Genomic DNA, 26,658 nt, shown 5'->3' on the forward strand with positions numbered 1-26,658 from the left:
AAAGTGACCGCCTACCTCTCGATCATGGCAGTGACTCAAGATTGGTTGAATCTCTTCCAACGGCACACATCGTCGTATCATGGAATCTACACAAATCTTAAACAAAAATGGTTCCTCCCAAAAATAATATTTCACATCAGATAAAAATTTCTTTCGTTGGTGAAATGTCAAATTTGGTGTAAGCGTGCCTGTCACCAGATAATTAGCAAAATTCGCATACCATGGGAAATCTTTTAATGAAAAAAATTGTTCATCCGGAAACGAATCATCAATATCACCCTCTTCTTTTTTCGAGTCCTCACTGACATACTCAAGCCTAGAAAGGTGATCCGCCACTACATTCTCTACCCCCTTCTTATATTTTATTTCCAGATCAAATTCTTGCAACAATAATATCCACCTAACCAACCTAGGCTTAGCATCCTTTTTCGCAAGTATATATTTCAGTGCCGAGTGATTGTGTACACAACAAATTTAGATAAAACAAGGTAGGAGTGAAACTTATCAAACGCGAATAATATAGCGAGTGATTCTTTTTCAGTGGTTGCATAATTCAATTGAGCTTCATCTAAGGTCTTACTCGCATAGTATATAGTATGGAATACCTTTTTTTTTCCTCTGACCCAAAACAACACCTACAACCATATCACTAGCGTCGCATATTACCTCGAATGGAAGATCCCAATCAGGGGCTACCAAAACAGGAGCTGTCACCAGTCGCTCCTTCAAGATCTCAAATGCCTGCACACAATTAGAATTAAAGTCAAAAGGTACATCTTTCATGGGTAAAAACCGGCGTGCCCTAAGCAAATTCTCACTCCCTTAATGGATGTTGGTCGAGGTAGATTTTTGATGGCTTCCACCTTCGCTTTATCCACCTCCATTCCCTGTTCAAAAATTTTGTGCCCAAGCACGATGCCTTCCTGTACCATAAAATGACACTTCTCCCAATTCAAAACCAAGTTAGTTTCCTCACATTGTAATAGCACCAAACACAGATTTTTCAAACAATCATAAAAAAAAGATTCAAAAATAAAAAAGTCATCCATGAATATCTCTAGGAAATTTTTTGTCATTTCATGAAAAATAGAAGTCATACATCTTTTAAAAGTGGCGGGTGCATTACACAATCCAAACGACATCCGCCTATACGCAAAGGTACCATAGGGGCAAGTGAAAGTTGTTTTCTCTTGGTCCTCTGGTGCAATCATGATTTGATTATATCCCAAATACCCATATAGAAAACAATAAAATTCATGACCCGACAATCGCTCAAGCATTTGATCAATGAAGGGGAGGGGAAAATGGTCCTTACGGGTCGCGTCATTCAACTTCCTATAGTCAATGCACACACGCCAACCCGTAACCATTCTAGTGGGTATCAACTCATTTTTGTCATTTTTTATCACAGTTATACCACCTTTCTTAGGAACACACTGTATAGGACTCACCCATGCGCTGTCAGAAATAGGATAGATGATACCTGAGTCCAAGATTTTAATGGTCTCAGCTTTTACTACCTCCTCCATCTTCGGGTTCAGTCTCCGCTGAGGTTGAACCAAAGGAGAGTACCTATCCTCCATCAAAATTTAGTGCATGCAAATGGATGGATCGATTCCCTTAATGTCCGCCACCTTCCATGCAAAGGCTCTCTTATGCTTCTTCAACATGTGTACCAACTTTTCCTCCATCGCACCTGTCAGACAAGAAGAAATAATAACCGGTAAATTATTATCATCACCCAAATAAACATATTTTAGATGTGAAGGTAAAGGTTTGAGTTCTAGAGTAGGTGGTGCATCAATGCTTGATTGTTGAAGGACTAAATCCTTTCTATCTCCCAATTCATCGAGTCTGAATCGCACTTGCTTCTTCAATGGAGGATTAACTGTAAAATATGCAATGATATTTTTCCTCTCTTCATCAAAGTCATCCTCACATCCATCATTTATAAGTGCATCTTCTAAGGGGTCTTTTAACTCATCCTATACAAAATCATGAACAAGTGAATCCAATGTATCAATCCTAAAACAATCATGATTGTGCAGTGTGTGCTTTAGTGCATTAAAAACATCAAAAGTGATTTCCTCCTCTCCTACTCTCAATAACAACTTCCCTTTTTGAACGTCAATTAGGGATTTTTCGGTTGCTAGAAAAGGTCTGCCCAAGATCAATGGAATATCCATGTCCTCCTCCATGGCAAGCACCACAAAATCTACTGGAAAAATAAATTTGTCCACTTTAACCAGCACATCTTCAATGATTCCAATGGGTACTTTATGAATCTATCTGCCAGTTGCAGAGACACTCTTGTAGGCTTCGGCTCTGTAGTGACCCTTACCCGGATCACCTACTAAACAGAACTTAGGCATGCAATTAACTTAATAAAACAGATATCAGAATAATACTGCGGAAACCATAAACATTATACAATCCCAAGTAAAGGAATCTGTAGTTTATCCAATATTATACAACCAAATCGAATAGCTGTATAAACCCAAGCAATAGTAATAAAACCTAGACGAAGCTCCAGCTGGCCAACCACAGACTAGCCCCTCCTGGATCCACCCTCCTCGTCCAATCGCAAACCTGCCCCATGGAATAGGGTGTCCAGAAAATACAGAGTACGAGACGTGAGCATAAAACGCTCAGTGCGAGAGTATGAGTATACATGCATGCAAAGTGAACTCCCTATAGACTCGAGGTCAAGGATCAGATAACAGAGACAGACCGGGCCCTGGTATATAGCACGCTGTGCCGTCGCTTCAGGAGGTGGCTCCCATACCGAGATAACCGTGGAAACGCCGGACCCAAATCGATGGAAGTCCATCCACTAACAGGATAGGGTACAACCCTACTAACAGACATCTCGAAGGAGATACAGCAAGATGCAAATGAATGCAGCATAATATCATGGCATATAAATCATGCAGTCATATAATACATGCATACTCAGTCAGGATATCTCGAACAGTACTTTCGTACCTCAATACAGTGCAAGCTCTACCAACTCTAGGTCCACGCCTATAGTCTGCTCTACACTGCCAAATGATACTACTATCATTAAAGTGCTCTAAAAGCCTTAACTAAGCTATTGCATACTCCTAAATATTTATAGGAAGCAAAAGCTATACCTTCGTCCGTCGTTAGCCCTTTGATGTCGATGCCTCCAGAACTTGGGCACGACTCCGCTACGACTACCGAACGCCTCTCCGACCTCCGGACCAAGCCTAAGAAGACTAGAACAGCTCCAAAAGGACTAGAAAGGAAAGGAGAACTCGGAATTGGCAAATGAAAGTGAAGTCTCGGCCTTCTATTTATAGACAACGATCGGAACTTCCGATCCTTGATCGGAACGTCCGAACCTCGATCGGAACGTCCGATCCTGCCATCGGAGCTTCCGAAGATCCTGATCTGCCACGTGTCAAAATATCACTTGTTGACTCCGGATAGGGGTGATCGGAGCCTCCGGTCCTGATCGGAGCTTCCGATCCAACCACACGTAATATCGATCGGTGCCTCCGATCGCTCATCGGAGCTTCCGATCCTATTCGGAGCTTCCGATCGTGCCTTCGGAGCTTCCGATCCGTCCAATACCCAATTCAATTAATTAGCATTAATCCTTTAATTACTAAATTAGGGCACGGGCTACTACATTCTCCCCCACTTAAGATATTTCGTCCTCGAAATCAGATCTTAAGTACCGAATGCAAATACAGAAATCAGAAACATTCTTTATTCAAATCAAACGTTTACAGATTTTGCAACTGAATACAACTTAAAGAATGAAATCAAAACAACTTAGGATGGTCTTTACGCATCTTGTCCTCAAGCTCCCAAGTAGCTTCCTCAGTGCCTCGGCGCTGCCACTGAATTAAAACCAAAGGAATGACTTTGTTCCGTAAAACCTTATCCTTATAATCAAGGATGCGAAGAGGTTTCTCAACATAAGTCAAATCCTTGTCTACCTGAACCTCAGATTCGTCCGCCACATACCGTCGCAACAGAGATACGTGGAACACGTCGTGAATACTAGATAGATGCGGTGGCAATGCTAGTCGATAAGCCAAATCGCCAATACTCTCCAAGATCTCAAACGGACCGATAAATCTGGGAGACAACTTGCCCTTAAGGCCAAATCTGAGAATCTTGCGGAAAGGTGACACTCTCAGAAACACTTTTTCCCCGACCTCGAACTGCAAAGGCCTACGCTTAATATTAGCATAGCTGGCCTGACGATCCTGTGCAGTCTTAATCCGTTTCTTGATCTGATCAACAATGTCTATCGCCTGCTGGATAAACTCCGGTCCCTCAGCCTGTCTCTCCCCCACTTCTTCCCAGAAGAGTGGAGTACGACAACGTCGCCCATACAATGCTTCAAAAGGTGCCATCCCAATACTAGTGTGATAGCTGTTGTTGTAAGCGAACTCGATCAACGACAAATGATCCTGCCAGGCTGAACCAAAATCCATGACGCACGCTCTAAGCATATCCTCTAACGTACGGATGGTGCGCTCTGACTGACCATCAGTCTCCGGATGATAGGCTGTACTCAAACTGAGAGTAGTACCCATCGCACGCTGAACACTCCCCCAGAACCTAGAAGTAAACCTGGGGTCCCGATCGCTGACAATGCTCACAGGCACTCCATGAAGTCGGACGATCTCCTGAATGTACATCCGTGCCATGCGATCCACAGAGTACTCTTGGCTATAGGCAATGAAATGCGCTGACTTGGTGAGTCGGTCCACCACCACCCAGATAGCATCACAGTTCCTCGGGGATACCGGCAAATGGGTCACAAAGTCCATAGTGATAAACTCCCATTTCCATTCAGGAATAGGCAGACTGTGAAGCAATTCTCCAGGTCGTCGGTGCTCTGCCTTGACCTGTTGACACACCAAACATCTCGAAACAAACTGATAAACACTGCGTTTCATTCCCTTCCACCAGAAACGAGTACGTAGATCCTTGTACATCTTGTTGCTCCCAGGATGAATACTCAACTTAGTGCGATGTGCCTGAGATAAAATCTCCTCTTGCAACTCTTCATCCTGTGGAATCACAAGCCTACCAGACAAACACAGAAAGCCGTCTGACTGATAATGAAATCCAGACGAGCTACCCTCGTTAGCTAGACGAGCTAAACGCTGGGTCTTCGAATCAGACATCTGAGCATCTCGGATCCGCGATTACAAGGCTGGCTCAGATAATATCGCAAAAATCTGGTTACTCTGCATACCTTTCTTATGCTTGAAGGTAAAACCTGAAGTACAACAGTCACTGATCGCACTAGACATCGAACAAGTCTGAAGTGCGGATAGTCGCACCTTGAGACTCAAAGCATCAGCGGTGAGATTAGCAGCTCCCGGATGGTACTTAATCTCGCAATAATAGTCCTTAAGCAAGTCCATCCAACGTCTCTGTCTCATGTTCAATTCTGCCTGAGTGAACAAATACTTGAGACTCTTATGGTCGGTGAAGATCTCAAATTTCTCGCCATACAGATAATGACGCCAGATCTTCAAAGCGAACACAATGGCTGCTAACTCCAAATCATGGATTGGGTAGTTGTCCTCGTGAAGCTTCAGCTGTCTAGAAGCGTATGCGATCACATGCCCATTCTGAGTCAGGACACAACCTAACCCTTGAAGAGAAGCATCTGTGTAAACTACATACCCTCAAGATCCTGACGGTAATGCTAACACCGGCGCAGAAGTCAACCACCGTCGAAGCTCATGGAAATTCTCCTCACACTCGGAGGACCACTCAAAATCCACACCCTTGCGGGTAAGCTGCGTCAACGGTCGAGCTAACTGAGAGAAGTTCAGAATGAAGCGACGATAATACCCTACTAGACCCAGAAAACTACGGATCTCAGCAACTGTCGTCGGACGCGACCAATTAAGTACCGCTTCAATCTTGCTTGGATCAACAGAAATCCCCTCCATGGATATGATATGGCCAAGAAAAACCACTCTATCCATCCAGAACTCACACTTGCTCAGCTTGGCGTACAACTGCTCATCTCGAAGAGTCTGTAGTACCAACCGCAAGTGAGAAACATGCTCTTTCGTATTACGCGAATACACCAAGATGTCGTCAATGAAGACCACGACAAACTTGTCCAAATACTCCCTGAATACACGGTTCATCAAATCCATGAATATAGCCGGTGCATTAGTCAAACCAAATGACATCACTAGAAACTCGTAATGCCCATAGCGAGTACGGAATGCAGTCTTGGCTACGTCCTGATCACGGACTCTCAACTGATGATACCCAGATCTCAAGTCAATCTTGGAGTAAATTGATGTGCCCTGCAGCTGGTCAAACAAGTCATCAACACGAGGCAACGGATACTTGTTCTTCACAGTGGCTCGATTCAGCTGCCGATAGTCAATGCACAGCCGCATCGACCCATCCTTCTTCTTCACGAAGAGAACAGGAGCTCCCCAAGGAGATACACTAGGACGAATGTACCCCTTGTCCAAAAGATCCTGTAGTTGATTCTTCAACTCACGCATCTCTGACGGAGCCAGACGATACGGTTCTCTAGAAATAGGCGAAGTACCCGGCATCAACTCTATGCCAAACTCGACTTCCCTAGCAGGAGGAAAACCCGGAATCTCATCAGGAAACACATCTGGAAATTCATCCACAATAGGAATTCTCTCTATCCCAATACTCTCAGCGGACAAATCAACTGCATAGATAAGGTAGCCTTCCCCGCCAGACTCTAGAGCTCGACAGGCTCTCAAAGCTGATACCAAAGGCATCGGGGGTCGCGCTCCCTCACCATAGAAAAACCAACTCTCACTCCCTTCCGGATGAAAGCGTACTAATCTCTGATAGCAGTCCACTGAAGCTCGATAGGTAGTCAGCACATCTATTCCCAGAATGCAATCAAAGTCGTCCATCGCCAGGACCATGAGATTCGCCAACAGAACGTTCCCTTCGAACTCTAAAGGGCAACCCATCACTAGACGCTTAGCCAAAGCAGATTGGCCCATCGGAGTAGAAACAGACATCACTACGTCTAGTGCAATGCATGGTAACTTATGCCTCTTAACAAAACGTGCAGAATGAAGGAATGAGATGCACCAGTGTCAATAAGTACAAGAGCAGGTATACCATAAAGCAGAAATGTACCTGCGATGACTTTCTCATTCTCCTCCACTACCTGATCATGTCTCAGGGCAAACACCTGGCCAGAAGCTCGTGGCCTCAAATGAGAACTCCCAGCAGACTATCCCTGCGACCTCTGCTGAACGGTAGCCTGAGAACCCGATCCTGAACCAGAACCAGAACCACCTCCCCCAGACATTGGACAATCTCTCCGGATATGACCAGTCTCTCCACAACGGAAACAAGCTCCAGAAGCTCTACGGCACTTTTCGGATGGATGGTTCTTCCCACAGTGATCACACTTGTCCTTCTTACCGAAACGGACAATACCTCCAGAACCAGAGGAAGAAGAAGATCCAGACTTCTTGAAAGTTTGGGCACGGGGACCCAAAGAACTAGCAGGCCTCGACTGAGGGAAAGACCTGTTCCGCCGAATGCTATCCTCCGCCTGGTGACAACGGCTCACCAAACCCTCGTAGGACATGTCGTCGCCAACCGCCACACGGTCATGGATCTCAGGGTTAAGGCCCTGAAGGAACAGATTATACTTCATCTCTGAGCTATCAGCAATCTCGGGGCAATAGGATAGCAGATCAAAGAACCTCTGCTGATACTCATCGATAGACATGGCTCCCTGTCGCAGACTCAGTAGCTCGCCTGCCTTCGACTGTCGGAGTGCAGGAGGAAAATAACGCTTTTGGAAAGCTGTGCGGAACTCGGCCCAGGTGGCCACTCCTCTCGCCGTAACAAAAGGTGTAGAAGTAAACCTCCACCACCTGCGCGCACGCCCATCCAGAAGATAGCCAAGGGTCTCCACCTTCTGCTCATCGGTGCATTGGAAAGTCTGAAAAGTCGTCTCCATGCGGTCTAACTAGTTCTCCGCATCCTCCGGAGACTCACCTCCAACTAAGGGCTTAGGACCCATAGCTAAGAATCGACGCACAGTGAAACGCTCGTCGTCATGGTGACGATGACGCCGTTCTCGACGAGGCTCCCGGTCGGCATCACCCCAACGCCCACCAACACTGCCATGAGAAATCTGGTCGTCACGATTTGACATCTACAAAAATACCTCAAGATGAGACTAAATCCCAAGAAATCTTTTGCATGCTCTAATACCATAAATGTAGTGACCCTTACCCGGATCACCTACTAAACAGAACTTAGGCATGCAATTAACTTAATAAAACAGATATCAGAATAAGACTGCGGAAACCATAAACATTATACAATCCCAAGTAAAGGAATCTGTAATTTATCCAATATTATACAACCAAATCGAATAGCTGTATAAACCCAAGCAACAGTAATAAAACCTAGACGAAGCTCCAGCTGGCCAACCACAGACTAGCCCCTCCTGGATCCACCCTCCTCGTCCAATCGCAAACCTGCCCCATGGAATAGGGTGTCCAGAAAATACAGAGTACGAGACGTGAGCATAAAACGCTCAGTGCGAGCGTATGAGTATACATGCATGCAAAGTGAACTCCCTATAGAATCGAGGTCAAGGATCAGATAACAGAGACAGACCGGGCCCTGGTATGTAGCACGCTGTGCCGTCGCTTCAGGAGGTGGCTCCCATACCGAGATAACCGTGGAAACGCCGGACCCAAATCGATGGAAGTCCATCCACTAACAGGATAGGGTACAACCCTACTAACAGACATCTCGAAGGAGATACAGCAAGATGCAAATGAATGCAGCATAATATCATGGCATATAAATCATGCAGTCATATAATACATGCATACTCAGTCAGGATATCTCGAACAGTACTTTCGTACCTCAATACAGTGCAAGCTCTACCAACTCTAGGTCCACGCCTATAGTCTGCTCTACACTGCCAAATGATACTACTATCATTAAAGTGCTCTAAAAGCCTTAACTAAGCTATTGCATACTCCTAAATATTTATAGGAAGCAAAAGCTATACCTTCGTCCGTCGTTAGCCCTTTGTTGTCGATGCCTCCAGAACTTGGGCACGACTCCGCTACGACTACCGAACGCCTCTCCGACCTCCGGACCAAGCCTAAGAAGTCTAGAACAGCTCCAAAAGGACTAGAAGGAAAGGAGAACTCGGAATTGGCAAATGAAAGTGAAGTCTCGGCCTTCTATTTATAGACAACGATCGGAACTTCCGATCCTTGATCGGAACGTCCGAACCTCGATCGGAACGTCCGATCCTGCCATCGGAGCTTCCGAAGATCCTGATCTGCCACGTGTTAAAATATCACTTGTTGACTCCGGATAGGGGTGATCGGAGCCTCCGGTCCTGATCGGAGCTTCCGATCCAACCACACGTAATATCGATCGGTGCCTCCGAATTCTCATCGGAGCTTCCGATCCTGTTCGGAGCTTCCGATCGTGCCTTCGGAGCTTCCGATCCGTCCAATACCCAATTCAATTAATTAGCATTAATCCTTTAATTACTCAATTAGGGCACGGGCTACTACAGGCTCTCCCATTTCAAGATTCCTAAAAACAGAAAATGGCATAAAGTTAATGCTGGCACCCAAATCACAAAGAGCCTTATGAAAAAACCACATCACCAATCAAGCAAGGGATAGAAAAACTCCCTGGATCTTTCAAATTTGGAGGAATTTTGTTTTGCACTAATGTAGAACAATTTTCAGTTAAGTTTACCATGGCATGCTCCTCTATTTTCCTCTTGCTTGCTAAGATTTCTTTCAAAAATTTTGCATAACTAGGCATTTGCAATAACGCGTCAGCAAAAGGTATATTAATGTGTAACTTCTTAAACACCTCAAGAAATTTTGAAAATTGCGAATCAAGTTTCGCTTTCTTCATTGCTGCAGGAAACAGAGGTGGGATAACAATATTAGATTTTGATGTGGGTGATTGTGTAGGGTCATATGACTTACCTGTAAATGGCTCTTTCTCACCCTCATTATTTTTCTCTTCGTGCTCCAACGCTTTGGTTTCCAGTTTCTTCCCACTTCGCAACTCCACGACCTTTACTTGCTCCTTTGGATTAGTCTCAGTGTCACTTGGCAAAGTTCCTGGCTCTCGATTTGACATCCTCTTTGCCAGCTGCCCTATTTGATTTTCCAAACCCCTTATAGTTGCGTCTTGGTTCCGCATTCGAGTCTCAATGGATGTTATAAACTTTTGCATCATTTGCTCTAAACTGTACTTCTCCTCTTGAGGTTGCTTCACGTGATTTTGATTCTGATATGGCCTAGACTGATTATTTTGACCACCCCATGAAAAGTTCGAATGTTGCCTCCACCCCGGATTATATGTATTTGAATACGGGTCAAACTTGGGGCGGTTTTGGCTTCCCACATGACTCACTGGTGCCTCTTCCTGCACATAAAAAGGGTTACCAATTTGACAATCTTTAGTGAAATGTTCACCTTGGCACCTATCACAGAACACCTCCTGAATGCACATCACAGAACTTCCTAAGCTCAATCCATCAATCTTCTTATTCATAGCCTCCAGTTGTGCTGCAATCGACGTGAATGCGTCCACTTGATGAATTCCTACTGATTTTCGCATCATGCTCCTCTCAGATTGAGGTTGATAGCTACTAGAGGCCATCTCCTCATACAGTTCATAACCATCTTTCGACGATTTACGCAATAGATTCCCACCTGCAGCTGAATCTAACATAGTACGATTTGCAGGTAATAAACCATAATAGAAAGTTTGTACCACAAGCCAGCCAGGCAACTGATGATGTGGGCACCGCCTTAGCATGTCTTTGTAGCGCTCCCATGCCTCATACAATGACTTTTGTTTCCCTTGAGCAAACATAGTAATGTCGGTTATTAGATTCATGGAATTCGAGGGGAGAAACTACTTAGTAAGGAATGCTTTAGCCAAATCTCCCCATGTTATGATAGAACCTGCAGGTAAACTATTCAACCACGATTTAGCTTTGTCTGTTAACGAAAAAGGAAATAAACGCTGGCAAATAGCATCATCAGAATCTCCCTGTTGTTTGAAAGTGTCATAGATTTCCAAGAAGTTCTCAATATGAGCATTAGGATCATCGATGGTAGATCCACCGAATTGGACTGTGTTCTGGATCATCAGGATGATTGCCAATTTTATCTCATAATGATTAGGTATCACTGTTGGTCTAACGATACTCGGTTGAACATCTTCAATAGTGGGTATGCCACAGTCCATCATGGATCTATACATAGGTGGATTATTAGTGTTGCCATCACCGTTATTGATGCGTGGTAGTTCGTTCTCTGCCATCTCTGCTCATTGTGGTCTTCGTCTCCTGCGAAAGGTTCTCTCGATTTCTGGATCAAAGGGTACGAGTTTCGAGCACGAGAATGGTAGCATACACAACTAGAAAATCCTGCAAAGGTGAGATGGATAATTCGTGAGAATAGGAAGTGAAATTAAAGAATATATCTAGGCAGAAAATTGTAAATCACAAATTCCCCAGCAACGGTGCCAAAAACTTGATCGAGCTTTTCTTGCACTATGAATTTCAGAAAATAAATGTATCTCGCATGCTCGAAATAACCGCAAGTGCACAATGCAAATTATAATATAATAAGTGAATATGAGTATCGTCCACAGGGACTAGTTGCACAATTTCTACCTAAATATTAATCCTTACTTCACTTTTACGAAAAATGAGATTTGTTTTTATTAACTACTTAATGACAAGAAAATAAATAAATGCAAAAAAAAATATCAGGAATTAAATTAATCTTAGTAAATTAAATTTAAATAGTGGAGAAAATGTTGAGATTTTCGGTTCACCTTTCCCTAATCAACTCTGAAAATTACTTCCGACAACCAATTCACATTTTTGATAAGATTCCCTGTAGTGACCCCTACCTGGATCACCTATTAAACAGAACTTAGGCATGCAATTAACTTAATTAAATAGATATCAGAATAAAACTGCGGAAACCATAAATATTATACAATCCCAAGTAAAGGAATCTGTAATTAATCCAAATAATATACAACCAAATCGAATAGCTGTATAAACCCAAACAACAGTAATAAAACCTAAGCGAAGCTCCAGCTGGCCAACCACTGACTAGCCCCTCCTGAATCCACCCTCCTCGTCCAATCGCAAACCTGCCCCAAGGAACAGGGTGTCCAGAAACACAGAGTACGAGACGTGAGCATAAAATGCTCAGTGCGAGAGTATGAGTATACATTCATGCAAAGTGAACTCCCTATAGACTCGAGGTCAAGGATCAGATAACAGAGACAAACCGGGCCCTGGTATGTAGCACGTTGTGCCGTCGCTTCAGGAGGTGGCTCCCATACCGAGATAACCGTGGATACACCGGACCCAAATCGATGGAAGTCCATCCACTAACAGGATAGGGTACAACCCTACTAACAGACATCTCGAAAGAGATACAGCAAGATGCAAATGAATGCAGCATAATATCATGGCATATAAATCATGCAGTCACATAATACATGCATACTCAGTCAGGATATCTCGAACAGTACTTTCGTACCTCAAAGCAGTGCAAGCTCTACCAACTCTAGGTCCATGCCTATAGTCTGCTCTACACTGCCTTAACTAAGCTATTGCATACTCCTAAATATTTATAGGAAGCAAAAGCTATACCTTCGTCCGTCGTTAGCCCTTTGATGTCGATGCCTCCAGAACTTGGGCACAACTCCGCTACGACTACCGAACGTCTCGCCGACCTTCGGACCAAGCCTAAGAAGACTAGAACAACTCCAAAAGGACTAGAATGGAAAGGAGAACTTGGAATTGGCAAATGAAAGTGAAGCCTCGACCTTCTATTTATAGACAACGATCGGAACTTCCGATCCTTGATCGGAACGTCCGAACCTCGATCGGAACGTCCGATCCTGCCATCGGAGCTTCCGAAGATCCTGATCTGCCACGTGTCAAAATATCACTTGATGACTTCGGATAGGGGTGATCAGAGCTTCCGATCCAACCACACGTCATGCCTGACATAATATCATCGGTGCCTCCGATCGCTCATCGGAGCTTCCGATCGTGCCTTCAGAGCTTCCGATCCGTCCGATACCCAATTTAATTAATTAGCTTTAATCCTTTAATTACTCAATTAGGGTACGGGCTACTACATTCCCTAATTCATTAACATACTCTTTCAAGTTATGCTAAAATAATTCGAGGCTATGAAATAATCAAATGTCTTCAATTATTTATCATAGATGGTTGCATTCACGATTCGTGGAATCCTTAAGCTTTCGACCTATTGGACTATCACTATCAACATGTACCCAATTTCATATGTCTATGTAAATTGTAGATTCATGAATCATGCTATTTGTTCCTATCATGAAATTTTCTTTCGAAATAAAACACGATATAAAATATTGATAGAGTTAGCTAAGCTCAAACAATGCAAAACAAATCAATAGCATAATTAAGCATTCATCGGAAGTCAAAAATCAATATTCATGAGTCGACAACAGGGGTCGGATCCCCTAAATCTCAACAAAAGAGGTTTAGCTACGCATAGAATTCATAGCTAAAATCAACAAATTGAAATCAAAACAAAAATAGAAGAAATGAATTTTGAAAGAAGAAGAAAAGTTGCTTCACGATCGTTTTTTGCTCTTCCGCTTTGTCTCTCTTGTTCGTGATGTTCCAGCCGCCAACTTTTCTTTTCTTTTTTTTTTCTCCTCCATTGACCTAAAGAAATCGATCTTTATATATCTCCAAGAGTCCTTACTTTGCAACTTTTCTTCCTCGAATTTCGAAGGAATTTTCTTTTTTTTTCATTGAGCGACTCGCACTTAGGCGTACGAAATGTCACGCCATAGCGTGAAAAACTCTGTCTCGATATACAACTTTTTCCCAGTTCACACCTAGGCGCAAGAAACATCATGCCATAGCGTGAAAAACTCTGTTTTGACTTCTTCATAATCCTCGGTTCAAGCCATGGCGTAGGAAATATCAAGCCATAGCGTGAAAAGTTCTGCCTCTAGCTTTTGAAAAATACCATTTCACGCCTAGGAGCGAAGAAAAGCGCGCCATAGCGTGAAAACTCCTGCCTCCAGCTTTTACTATAACACTTTCCGAGCTCCGTTTTCCATCTTTTTCCTACAAAACATCTTAAACGCATGAGTAGATACTATAAAGCTCAAAAACTCGAATTTTAGATGGAAACACAAAAAAATCACAAATAACATGCTCAATGGAGCCCAAAATAATCTAAATTAGCATGCATTTTTGGGTTCTATCAAGCACATTGTGTATCAATATGTTTCCTAGTATTTGGTGTGTCAACAGATTAAGGCAGAACATCGACGACCTGGAGGATTGCTTCACAGTTTACCGATTCTTGAGTGGAAATGAGAGTTATCATGATGAACTTTGTGACCCATTTGCCGGTATCCTCAAGGTATTATGATGCTATCTAGGTTGTGGTGGATTGACTCACCAAGGCAGGGCATTTCTTTCCATATAACCGAGATTTTGCTGAAGATATTTATTGCACATTCAGTAGATTGTGTATTTTCATGGCATGACAATAAGTATTGTTAGTAATAAAGATTCAAGGTTTATTCCCAGATTCTGGGGGAGTTTTTAGTATGTCGTAAGAAATATTCTGAATGCAGCATATCATTCGAAAACTGATGACCAGTCAGAGTGTACTATCTATACTCTTGAGGTTATGTTACGAACTTGCACTATGGTTTTGGTCCAACTTGGTAAGAATTTCTCATCGATTGAATTCGCGTATAACAATATATATCACTTTTGTATTGGTACGATACCCTTTGAGTCGTTGTACGGTCAGAAATTTTGTACTCCACTATTCTGGAAAGAAGTGTGGAAATGACAAGTTAAAGGACCAGAGTTAGTATAATTGATTTACAAAAAAGATATCTCCAAGGTTTATTAGTCAAATTGGGATGTTGGACAATAAATGAGATATAATACAGACTAGTATTGCCGCTATATTGATCTAGTATCCATGATGTGTTTTATGTATCACTATTGGGATAACATGTGGCAAATGAGTTTTACATCTTGCAACCATTTGAGGTACAGCTGGATACAAATTTAACATATATGGAAATACTATCGTGTTTTTTGGATGAAAAGTGTTGTATCTTGTAAAATGATATAAGATAATAAGAACCTGTTGTTCTTATTTAATTCATTCGGTACTTAAGATCTGATTTCGAGGAAGAAATCTCTTAAGTGGGGGAGAATATAGTATTCCGGTTCCATTTTACAATGTTAATTTGCTAAAACATGTTTAGAATAAATGAAACCTGATTAAGGGATATTTATATGATCAAATGGACAAAGAAATCAGATCCAGAACGTCCAAAATAGTTTAGAAAGGGTACAAGGGTTAGGAAGGATCGGATGCTCCGAACCCGAGATCGGACCATCCGAACCAGTGGAGTTCGGAAGGAGGGAATGATTTCAAAGGCTAGGGACAATCGGGCGTTCCGATCAGGATATCGGAAGGTCTGAACTCACTAGGACAGGTGTCCAAATCTCGTGTAGGGGATGACGTTATGGCTGACGTCACATGGACAGATCGGACGATCCGAAGGGTAGGATCGGACCATCCGAAGTGCACAAGACAAGTGTCAAAATGAATTATAAAAGTGTTTTGGACGCTAGAGATCGGATGATCCAAAGAGGGATCGGACCGTCCGAACTCGCATGCATGCGACATGGCTCCCATGAAGGATCGAACAGCCCGAACTGGGGATCAGATGATCCAAAGTTGGCCTATAAATAGGCGGTCCGAACCTCAGAATTATGCACCAATTTCAAACAATTTTCTCGAATTATTAAGTGATTTTTGGCTTTTCTAATCATTTAAGAGTGGTCCGGGCCTTGGTGAGGCGTATATGGGGTTGTTGCGGAGCTGTGCCCATGTTTTAAAATTGACATCAGAGGACTGACGATGGATTAAGGTATAGCTCTAGCTCCTTATAGAAAATAGAGAGTATGCTATAGTCTAATTAAGGCCTTTAGAGCATGTTAAATGATGCATGGTTATTTTGCCTTGTAGAGTTGCATGGTAGGCTTGGAACCTAGATGAGTGCTTCTAGAAACTTCCTTAGAAAAGTACGTAAGTACTGACTGAGATTTCCAGCGGGTTTGCATGCTTATGTGTTGCATATTATTTGACATGATGCATGTTACAGTTTTATGTTATTATGCTACATGTGCATTTCATATTGAGCTTGGATCTTTTATAGGGTACTCAGCCCTTGTTAGGAAGTTTTGACACTGATATTCATTACGACCAACGGGTCTGTCTAGTGATCTAGGGACATTTGATCCACAACCTGTTAGGAGTGAGTGGATGTACCTAGTGATTTGATTCCCCGATGGTACTGCTCATATCATTGGCGCCAGTTTGAGTGGATTCTGATTAATTTATCTAGATATGATACCCGATCATCACATTGCATGCATAATATACATATGTTTACTCGTACTACGTTTTATGCTAACTTTTAGTTGTTTCTGTTTGTCTGGAAAAACCCATTAGATGGGGTAGTTGCAGGTAATTCTCCTTGAGTTTTGGTGACCAATGCTGGATTGCAGGGTTAGCCAGTAGGATTTACCTTACTGGTATAAAGTTATTTAAGTTTCCGCATTTACTCTGATTATGATTACTTATTTGTTTAATTGCATGTCTAAGTTTCTGATTAGTAGGTGATCACGGTGCGGGTCACTACATGCTCAATGTTCTGGAATGAAAGCCTTGTGATGAACAGTTGAATCACTAAAAATCACATATATGAGCCAAAAAGTGGATTATTGTGAAGACCAAGTTTGACTTCATATGATGAATTGGATGGTTGAGATTGAGTCTAGATTTTAGTCCATGACCTAATGGTTGTCATCACTCAATCCCTAAACCATTGGTTTAAAGTGACATCAGTTGAGCAAACAAGAAATATAACGGTCATTCCAACATATCTAGATGAAATCTTAGGAAAAGAGCACTGAAAGAATATTTTCTCTTGGCGGATGAATTCTGTTCTTTAATCTTCCTTATTCTCATTGATTACTTTTGTAAATGAGCGTGTGGGTATCTGATGGTATTATTCTATTATGACACAACATTCTTTCCATGACTATATTCTGTTTATTATTATTATGTTAACTTATCTTTGGTATCCATTAACTTATTTATTGTCATTTAAAAAAACTTATTTTTACCAGTCTTCTTGTTATTAACTTAATAACTTATATTATGTTTCAACTTCCAATTGATGATTATTCTTCAGAAAACTAGATTGTCAAAATATATTATTGTTTAGCCCATAAAATTAGAAGACATTTTACTAGCCCAAGGTGGAGAGGTTCCTATCGGCCCAGTTCTTGAGGCCGCACATCCCAATCATTTTCGCCCATCAGCATAAAGAAGAATCCAAGTCCAATAAAAATGGCAGCGGAAAATTGAAATGGAAGTTTCATTAAAAGACTTGGACCAAGTCAAAATATAATGGTGGAAAGTGGCAAGAGAACGTGGCCCATTTTCATAGATAGTAGAAGAGTGGTAAGTTACTCCAATCAGGAACAAAATGCACGACAACATGCAAAATTGAAGACAATCAATCAACAAAACAAAACAAAACATCTCCAAAAGCTCTACATTTCTACAGTAATATTTTTGCATTTTTTCGAAGTCTTCATCATCTTCATATTTTTCCAAAACTTTTCAGTGCACATGTTCAGTACTTTTTTGTTTGTTCCTAGAACTATCCTGTAGTATATTTTCTATTTTTTTATGGCAAACATGAGCCATTTTCAAGTTTGTAATAGCAATGTTCAATTTTCGTTTGTTATTAAAACTTTTTCTCCATAATTTCTTGTGTTCTTTGGCATATAAACTATGGAATTGATACTGACGACGAAACCGGGGCTCACTTTTCGCTTTGTTTAGAAGTTAGATTTATATTAATTTATTTTCATCTCTTTTGGCCTGATCGTGCCTGGCACGCCTGCAACACCCCACTCTAGCAATTTTTGTGTGCAAACATAATTATGGCACGCCCGATGGGACAACATGATGCCGAGGAACCGTAGAGATCTAGAGAAAGGCGACGGCAAGTCGTCGCAAGATGGTGTCACCGGAGAATTTGGTCCTCATGTTGATGCTGCCGAAATCATTGTTCAACCGGAGGAGCATGTTGAGAAACATCCACAAACTGGTGAAGGAGGATCTGGAGAAATTCCAAAAATTTTGGTGGTTCATTCTGATCATTTTGATTCCATGGTCTTGAAAAAGTTTGAGGACATGATTCTGATGGTCGCTGGCACCATGGAACGCATGGAGGAAGCACATAGGTTGATTATCTTGTCCATGAGCTATATGCGAGGTGAGATGATAAAACTCAAAACCAGTGAATCTCAAGAGCAGACAGTTAATCCATGGAAACATGTTGATGAGAGCCAGAAGTCAAACGAAGTGGTGAATCTAGTGAAGGTTCCACGGCAGGCGATCTTCTTCACCTTGGAAACTCTGGGTTTGGTCATCAGAAAGATAGGTACACTCCTCCGCACATAAGAGAAGATGAACCATGGATGAGAGTTCCACCAATCCATAAGGTCAGTGGTAAGACACCCATTATTTAGAGTTTTGCAGTTACCAACCCTGGAGCACAGTCTGGCCTCTATGTTGAACAGTATGCTTGCCCATATCCCATGATGAACACTCGGGGGGCAACCACTTATCATCATCCATTGAATGGCCCACCAGTAGTGGATTAGGATACCATAAGGGAGATGGTGCAGGATCTGTATGGACAAGGAATTAGGCCAATGACTAGGCCTGAGTTCCACAAGCCTTATCCAAAGATCATCGACATCAGTAAAACTTATCCAATGGGGTTCAAGGTACCTGACTTCACACTGTTTTCAGGAGATGATGGTCAATCATCCACAGAGCATGTAGCCTGGTTCACCATAATATGTGGAATACTGGCCAACTATGAGAATTTTTCGTTCTTCAAGATGAGGTTGTTCCCTAACACGCTTACTGGGACACCGTTCACATGGTACACTCAACTGCCAAGGAATTATATTTTCACTTGGCAGGAAATGCAGAAATTATTCCACACTAATTTCTATCAAACTAAGCCAGAGACTAGCATTGCTGATTTGTCAAAGTTAACGCAGAAGTCCGAGGAGACATCATTGTTGTTCATTGAAAGTTTCAAGAAGTTGAAGAGCCATTGTAAATTGTTCCTTCCAGAACTTGAATTTGTCAAATTGGCCCAAAGGGGGTTAGACTTTGAGTTGAGAAAGAAGTTCCAGGGAATCGAGTTTTGTGATTTCTATGAAATGGCCGCGAAAGTGGACGAGTTTAAGGAACTCTTACAAGAGGAATCACGTAGAAAGAAAACCAATGTGGGTTTTTACAATCAAGATATTGAGGACGTTTCATTAGCAAAAGTGGGCAAATTTGGTTCCTTCATATGTCCATCTCTAAAGCGCAAAACTGGTGAACATGCGAAACTAAGTTCATAAGTGATGCAAGGTCATAGCACAATTCAGTTCACTTTTGATGTGTCAAATAAAGAGGAGATCTTTGATTTTCTAGTCAAGGAGAAGTTTGTCACATTTCCTGCAGACCATCAGGTACCAAAGAAGGAGGAATTGAAAGGGAAAGAGTACTGTAAGTATCATAATTACTTCAATCATACTACCAATTCTTGTTCTGCATTCAAGAATATCATCCAAGAAATAATCAACAAGGGGGTATTGAAGTTCCCTGAGAAGAATGAAACCATGTTGATCGACGAGGATCCATTTACTCTAGTTTCACAAGTGAATGTCAGTACCCCAGATCTAAGGAGTATCATTGCTCAGCAGACGGAACGCCAGCGAGATAAAGAAATGGCCCCAATGAGAATGATAAAAAGATGTTGTGTTTCTAGGAACATGATATTTGAGATCAATGAAGAGAAACACAGTGATAGGAGCACCCAATATGCCTGGAGAAATAGGGCTAGGACCCACTCACATATAGAAAGAAACATGGTCCAAGGGCCAAGGAAATATTTTGAGGGTCCAAGGAAAATACGCTCAGGGGGCAATCAAGTGGTACCTTAAAGAACTGAAAGGGTAATTCAAACACATACACCAACTTCCACACAGGAGAATCATGGTCAGAAAATCTAGATTACAATGAGAGACAAACCCAGGTTCGTGATTCCTCCGAATGTGCAACCTGATGGACAGTGGCATTTGGTGCGTCATAAGAATTTCCCTTTACCACTCACAAGAAATCAAAAGAGGAGACTTTTGAGAGAAAAAGAAAAGGCACGCAGAACTAAAATTGATGCTCCTATGCCAAGCAAAAGCAACTTTGGCAGAAAGGCAACTGAAGACAAAGAGTTTGAGGACAATGACTTGCTGTCAGAAGAAAAACCCAGTACCAAGAAATAGGTTAGTTTCCAAGTAGGTGAGTTCACCATATCGGTGGATTGTGCCACTGGATTTTTGGTCTTACCTGATATATTCAAGTCTAAGGAGGAACCTTCCAGAACAGTGGAACCAATGTAGGAAGACGGTAAGGAAGAAGTCTTCAGAGAACCATGCAGTGGCGTTGCTACAACTTAAATTGTAATTCACCCAAGTGTAGGTTGTATGCAGTTAATATACTCATGAGTACGAGATCGATCCACGGAGAGGATGTTGTAAGTTTAATTTTAGCAATGATATATTATAGATGGAAATATTATTATAAAACTTCAAATACACAAATTATAAAATTGTCAAGGCTTCAAATGTTCATTGTTGGATTATTTAAGATTGCTTAACGAAAATAAATAAAAGAAACTAATATAAGAATAAACATAAAAGAACAATGAAATATTTAAAAAAATATATCATATAATATTGTTCACACTGTATTAATATCAGATTAACCGATATTTAATACATGATACACATAATATATATATAAATGCATAAATATAAATTGACATAAAAGTAAATGTTAGATCAAATCACTATATTTCATTTTAAAAAACCGGCAAAACTACGCTATTGTTTAAATAAAATATATGAATTTTTTTATGTTAGATGGGAGAAAGTAAAAGTTAGATGCGAGAAAGTAAATGCTAGTTGTGAGAAAGTAAATGTTAGTTCAAATCACAATATATTATTTAGAACAACCGGCAGAGCCACGCTATTGTCTAAAAAATATATATGACTTTATTATAAATTGATACATATATTTATAGTATATAATTATTGTAGTATTCATTGTATCATATTGGACAACAAATAAAGGTAACCACATTTAAGGTACCAAGTATTTGATGTAAATAGATAACGATAAATCATCCAAATTATACCTACAAATAAAGATGAATTAGTAAAACAAAATAAAAATTGAAAATGGAAGAATATACAAAATATAAATAATCTTACTTGACCAACAATGAAACCTTTTCACCTTGACATAAAAGGATTTATCTTGTAATGAACATAAGACTCAAGAGTAAGGAAAAAAGAAATTTCATACATAAACTTGGAGAAATATGCATACTCAAATTCTTATTCTTACACACAATATTTATTTTACAAGTGAGGAATTTCTCTACACTTTTGCACACTTCAAAGCTTATACAACACATCTATTTATAGGCCAAATGAGAGCAAGATTCCAAGACTCATTAAATATGAAATAGTAAAATTGACGGGTGCTTGTCTCCTTGAATGTCAATACCTTGACGCAACTTTTATTGGCATGTTTGATGTCTTAGACCACCGATTCAGACCTTCCACTCAAACTAAAACACGTGGGAAATTTTGTGTATATGTATTTGGATATATAATTCACTTCTTTTGGGTAAAAGGTGAAATAGTTATGATATTTTTACAACAAGCTGGTCATAGTAAAAGTAAATCTATCTCCTTTTTTATTTTTGATCATTTTGATCATCTTAATGAGGTTTTTGGAATTTCTTGTCTTCTACAAAGTTTAAGATGCCTCTTTTGTGATTCTAGAGGATTTAAAATCACTCCAATATGACCTCTGTAGCTTAGTAATTTTATTTTTACCAAATCTGCGCAAACCATAAAATACAACATTTTTATTAAAACATTTAAATATAAACACATAACACTAAAATAATTCAACTTCATAATTTTAATGAAACTTTAATTTTAAAACACAACTTTTAACATATAAATAATTATGAATTTTAAGTTTCATCAGGCGTGAGTATAGAAGGATAAGAACCACATAAACCAAAAAGAGTGGTGATAGAGAAGACTGCCATCGAAATGACAAAACATATTAGGCCCTTATACATTAAGGCACATGTGAATGGTCAACCAATATCAAGGGTACTGATGAAAAATGGTTTTGCAGTGAACATCTTGCCATTGAGGTTATTCAGGAACCTAGGAAAAGAAGAAATGGATCTCATTCCAACGGAGGTTTCTGTTTACAGCATTAACAAGGGATGCTACCAAAACTATTGGAGGGTTCCTGGCAGAGGTATTGGTGGGGGTAAAACTTCTATTTCAGCATTTTTTTGGTGAATTCTTCTGCCAATTTCCAAGACTTGTTAGGCCGGGACTAGATACATGCAAATCATTGCATACCATCATCGATGCACTAGTTCCTAATGTTCTGGAAAGGAGATGATGTAGAGATTGTGCAAGAAGATTCTCAACCTTTACAAACCAATTCAAGTGTGGTTGAGTCCAGGTATTAAAATGGTGATTTGGTCCAATTAAGTTCAATGGACAGAAGAAAGATGGACAACCCAAATCTGTATACATGGAGACAATGGGAACCAATGAATGTTTTGGCAGAATCCTAAAAACTACGGTCATTGCAACCCCTATGCCAATGGTCCAACCACTCATCGAAGGTGTTGCTGATTGATTTCAAAATCATAGAATTGGTGGCAGCTGTAGCCGCCATTAAGAAGGCACAGGTGCAACAGATAATGGACTTGGTAGAGACAACCTACTGTGGGAAGTGAATGGTTCTGAGATCATTTATGAGGAGGAACCTGATCCTTCTGAAGAATTTCAATTTGAGGATCATTCTCTAGACTCATCACAGATGGAGGATCACCAACCCTAGGTACAAGATCCACTAGAAGAAGTTAACTTGGGAGGTTTGGATAATCCAAAGCCTGTCTATAACAATTCCTTGCTAGACAATGAATTAAAAAACAAGTTGAAAGAACTGCTGACATAATTCAATGATTGCTTTGCCAGGAGTTATGAGGACATGCCTGGGTTAGATCAAAAATTGGTGGAACATCGTCTTCATATCAAAGATGATTTCAAGCCATACAAACAATCAGCAAAGAGAATGTCCAAGGAAGTGGAGGTGAAAGTGAAGGAAGAGATAGAGAAACTTGCGAAAACATGGTTCATAAGGCCAATCAGATACGTAGAGTGGCTCTCAAATGTGGCTCATGTGGTGAAGAAAAATGGGAAATTGAGGGTTTGTGATGCAAATATTGGATGCATGAAAAACAAACACGATTATAAACGAATCGTAGCCTCAATTTAATAACAAAAAATTTCAATAATGTTGTCCCAATCTTTTGAACAAGTAAGTTTGGAAATCCACCTCTAGTTTACGGTGAAACTAGCAATAGATAATCACAAGATAAACAATTAATCACAACAGAACCTTCAGAAAACTTGTTTCCGAAAATCCACGAAGATAATAAATTGACAAACGCCACAAAGTTTATGAAACTTTGATAAGTTTGATTTTAGCAAAATTCTAGAAAGATTAAGAATTGATAAAAATCAATAAATCATAATCGTTGTTGTCCCAATAATGAATGTATATATTGTATTTATAATACAACTATAAAATAAAAAAAGATATCGCAAAATAATATTTAAAGATATCCAAGATATCTTCCAAAAGTTTCCTAATAAACTTAAAAGACTCAAAATATCACAATATATCAAAATATATCAAAAACCACATACATACAATACACACCAAAGTGTGTTTTTTTCGCACATGCACGGGCGCGCGAGACAAGAGGCACGAACGCGCATGCGTCTCGTATTTCCATTGTAAAAAATCCACTAGGCAGTGCGGGCGCGCATGGTGTTCACAATGAGCACGTGGGCGCACCAAGGAAAGGGCGCGGGCGCGCGGCACCTTCGAGCCAAGAAATTCAATTTCGTGTTTTCTTCAATATTTTCATTACTTTCTTAATCTTTTTGGACTTCAATATCACCACAAAACCTTTAAAAATGATCTTCAAGCATTCCAACTTGATTCCCATGAATTCCAAAGCCTTCACCTCTCGATTGTAAATCAGGGAGCAAATCTTGGAACAATATGAATCTTCGTTCACCTCCTTGATTCATATCAGACTCCCCTTCTTCAAAAAGATTTGTTTTCAAATCTTGCGCCTTGTCTACAAAAACAAAGAAAGAATTAGAAACTTTAAAAATATTTTTCACATTCACTAGTATACCTTTCTCACTCAAAATCATATCAAGACTCACGAAATTTCTCATGCACAAATTAAACACCTCAACAACATTAGTATGCAAAAGCATGGTTAATATTGCATTAAGCATTAAAAAAATCAAGTTCCTCCCCTTCTTAGTCCTAGTTAATCCCAACACAAAATTCATAGATAAGTATAACCATTGTTTCCTATGAATAAGAAACAATTCGCATGCAATATGTCACTCAACATATCTCTTCATGTGTAACCATAACCAATATTCATCCATGATATTCACTATTCAACAATGAACATGGAATAAAAATTTTGTCCTCTTCAAACAAGTATCAATTACTCACACAAAATTGATCACGAATACCATGCAAACAAAACACAAACATATCATTAAAATCACTATCAAATGCATATAACTGATTAACATTCACAGAAACAATTCCTCCACCCAAAGGTGAAGTAACAGCAACTACAGCAGGCAAAGGCTCAGAGGGCAAAGCATGCATCATAAAAAATTTCTCAGATATGAAAGTATGGGATGCACCCGTATCTTTCAATACAAGAGCAGGATAACAAAAAATCGAACATTTACCTGCTATGACATCATCAGGTGATGTTTGAGCCTGATCCTTGGTCAGAGCAAAAACTCGTGCCTGCTGCCCCGGAGGTTGATTCACATTCTGGTTACCTCCCTGTCGATTCTTCTGTTGCGGCTGAAAAGAGTGAACTGCAGAATCTTGCCTCTCAGGCTGAGCTGTCGGTCGAGAAGACCTAACACTCTGTGATCGCTCAGAACCGCGCTAAGGACACACTCTGGCAAAGTGTCCAGGTTGCTGGCAGATATTAAAGCTTCCAAATATTTCTCTACACTGATAACTGGGGTGTCGACCTCCACACTTGTTGCAAGACATACCTGAAGATCCAAAACTCTGTCCCGATCCAAACTCCTTCGAGCCACTGGAACTAGAAGAACTGCTCCCTAGCTTCTTGAACTGTTTTCCTTTCGGTCGAAAGTGATCTTTTCTACTACTGCCGCTGCTTCCTCCCTCATACCTCGGTGGTTGATTCTGAAACTGAGACGGCTGATTCTGAAACTGTCTCGGTTGTTGAGATACAAAATGAGCTCCACGCTATTTCATCAAACCTGCTTCGGCTCCTTCGGCTTGATTCGGTGCATCAGCAAAATTATCGGGCCTTCCAGTATTTACCAAGGTAAAGATATCGGGATTCAAGCCATTTATGAACTGATTGGCTTTTGCTTCCTCGTTATTGTCTATATGTGGCGCAAACCTGAACAGACTATCAAACTTGTACACATACTCTTCAATATTCAAATTTCCTTGCCTCAAAGTAGCAAACTCTGCCCATTTATATTTTCTGTAAGAGATTGGGTAGAAGCGTTTATAAAACTCAGTCTTGAACAAACTCCAAGAAATAACCGTACCTCGATTCACTATGGAATCTGAGATGAATTCCATGTATTCGAACCAAGTGTGTGTTGGAGTTTGGTTAACTCGTGCCCGGAAATGCATCGGAAATTTTATAATTTTTAACAAAAGGGATCCAAACATTTATATAGTATTCAAAATCAAACACCCATAGGGTGTTTAGAAGTTTTACCTATCAATCTCAAAGATTGATTTATGGCTCCAACCAAGTTGATAAACAACTAGGCTCTTGAAGTGGTAGACACTATCTACAAGCTTCCAAAAGCACACCTTGCTCAAAATGGATTCAACACTTCAACACTTCGAATTAGGTCCACGACTAGACGATCAAGATCCGCTCTAAATATGCACTAGAATATTTAGAGTATTTTGCATTGAGATTTTCCTTTTCTTGTTCCTCAAAAATTGAAAGAAAAAACTTGGAGAAAAATTGAAGAGGTGTTCGGCCACATCACTTCAAATTTGGAATCAATATGTGTGTATATTATTCATAATAATATAATCATAGTGAAGGATTAAATGATGCAATTAAAACCATGCATGAAAAAGTTAAAGGCTTGCATGAAAAATTGCATCCATCCTTTCAACCCTTCAAATACCTCACACATATATAAAACATGAATATATATATATATATATATATATATATATATTT

General features: G+C 40.4%; 1 non-coding gene across 1 annotated transcript; it reads left to right on the forward strand.

The window, feature by feature from the left end:
• The first annotated feature begins 10,822 nt into the window (after positions 1-10,822).
• Positions 10,823-10,929, forward strand: LOC140876957 (small nucleolar RNA R71). Its single transcript, XR_012149181.1, has one exon. It is a non-coding gene; the product is annotated as a small nucleolar RNA R71 (small nucleolar RNA).
• The last annotated feature ends 15,729 nt before the right edge of the window (positions 10,930-26,658 follow it).

The sequence above is a fragment of the Henckelia pumila genome, chromosome 1 (genome assembly GCF_033568475.1).
Source record: "Henckelia pumila isolate YLH828 chromosome 1, ASM3356847v2, whole genome shotgun sequence".
In the NCBI taxonomy this organism is placed as follows: Eukaryota; Viridiplantae; Streptophyta; class Magnoliopsida; order Lamiales; family Gesneriaceae; genus Henckelia; species Henckelia pumila.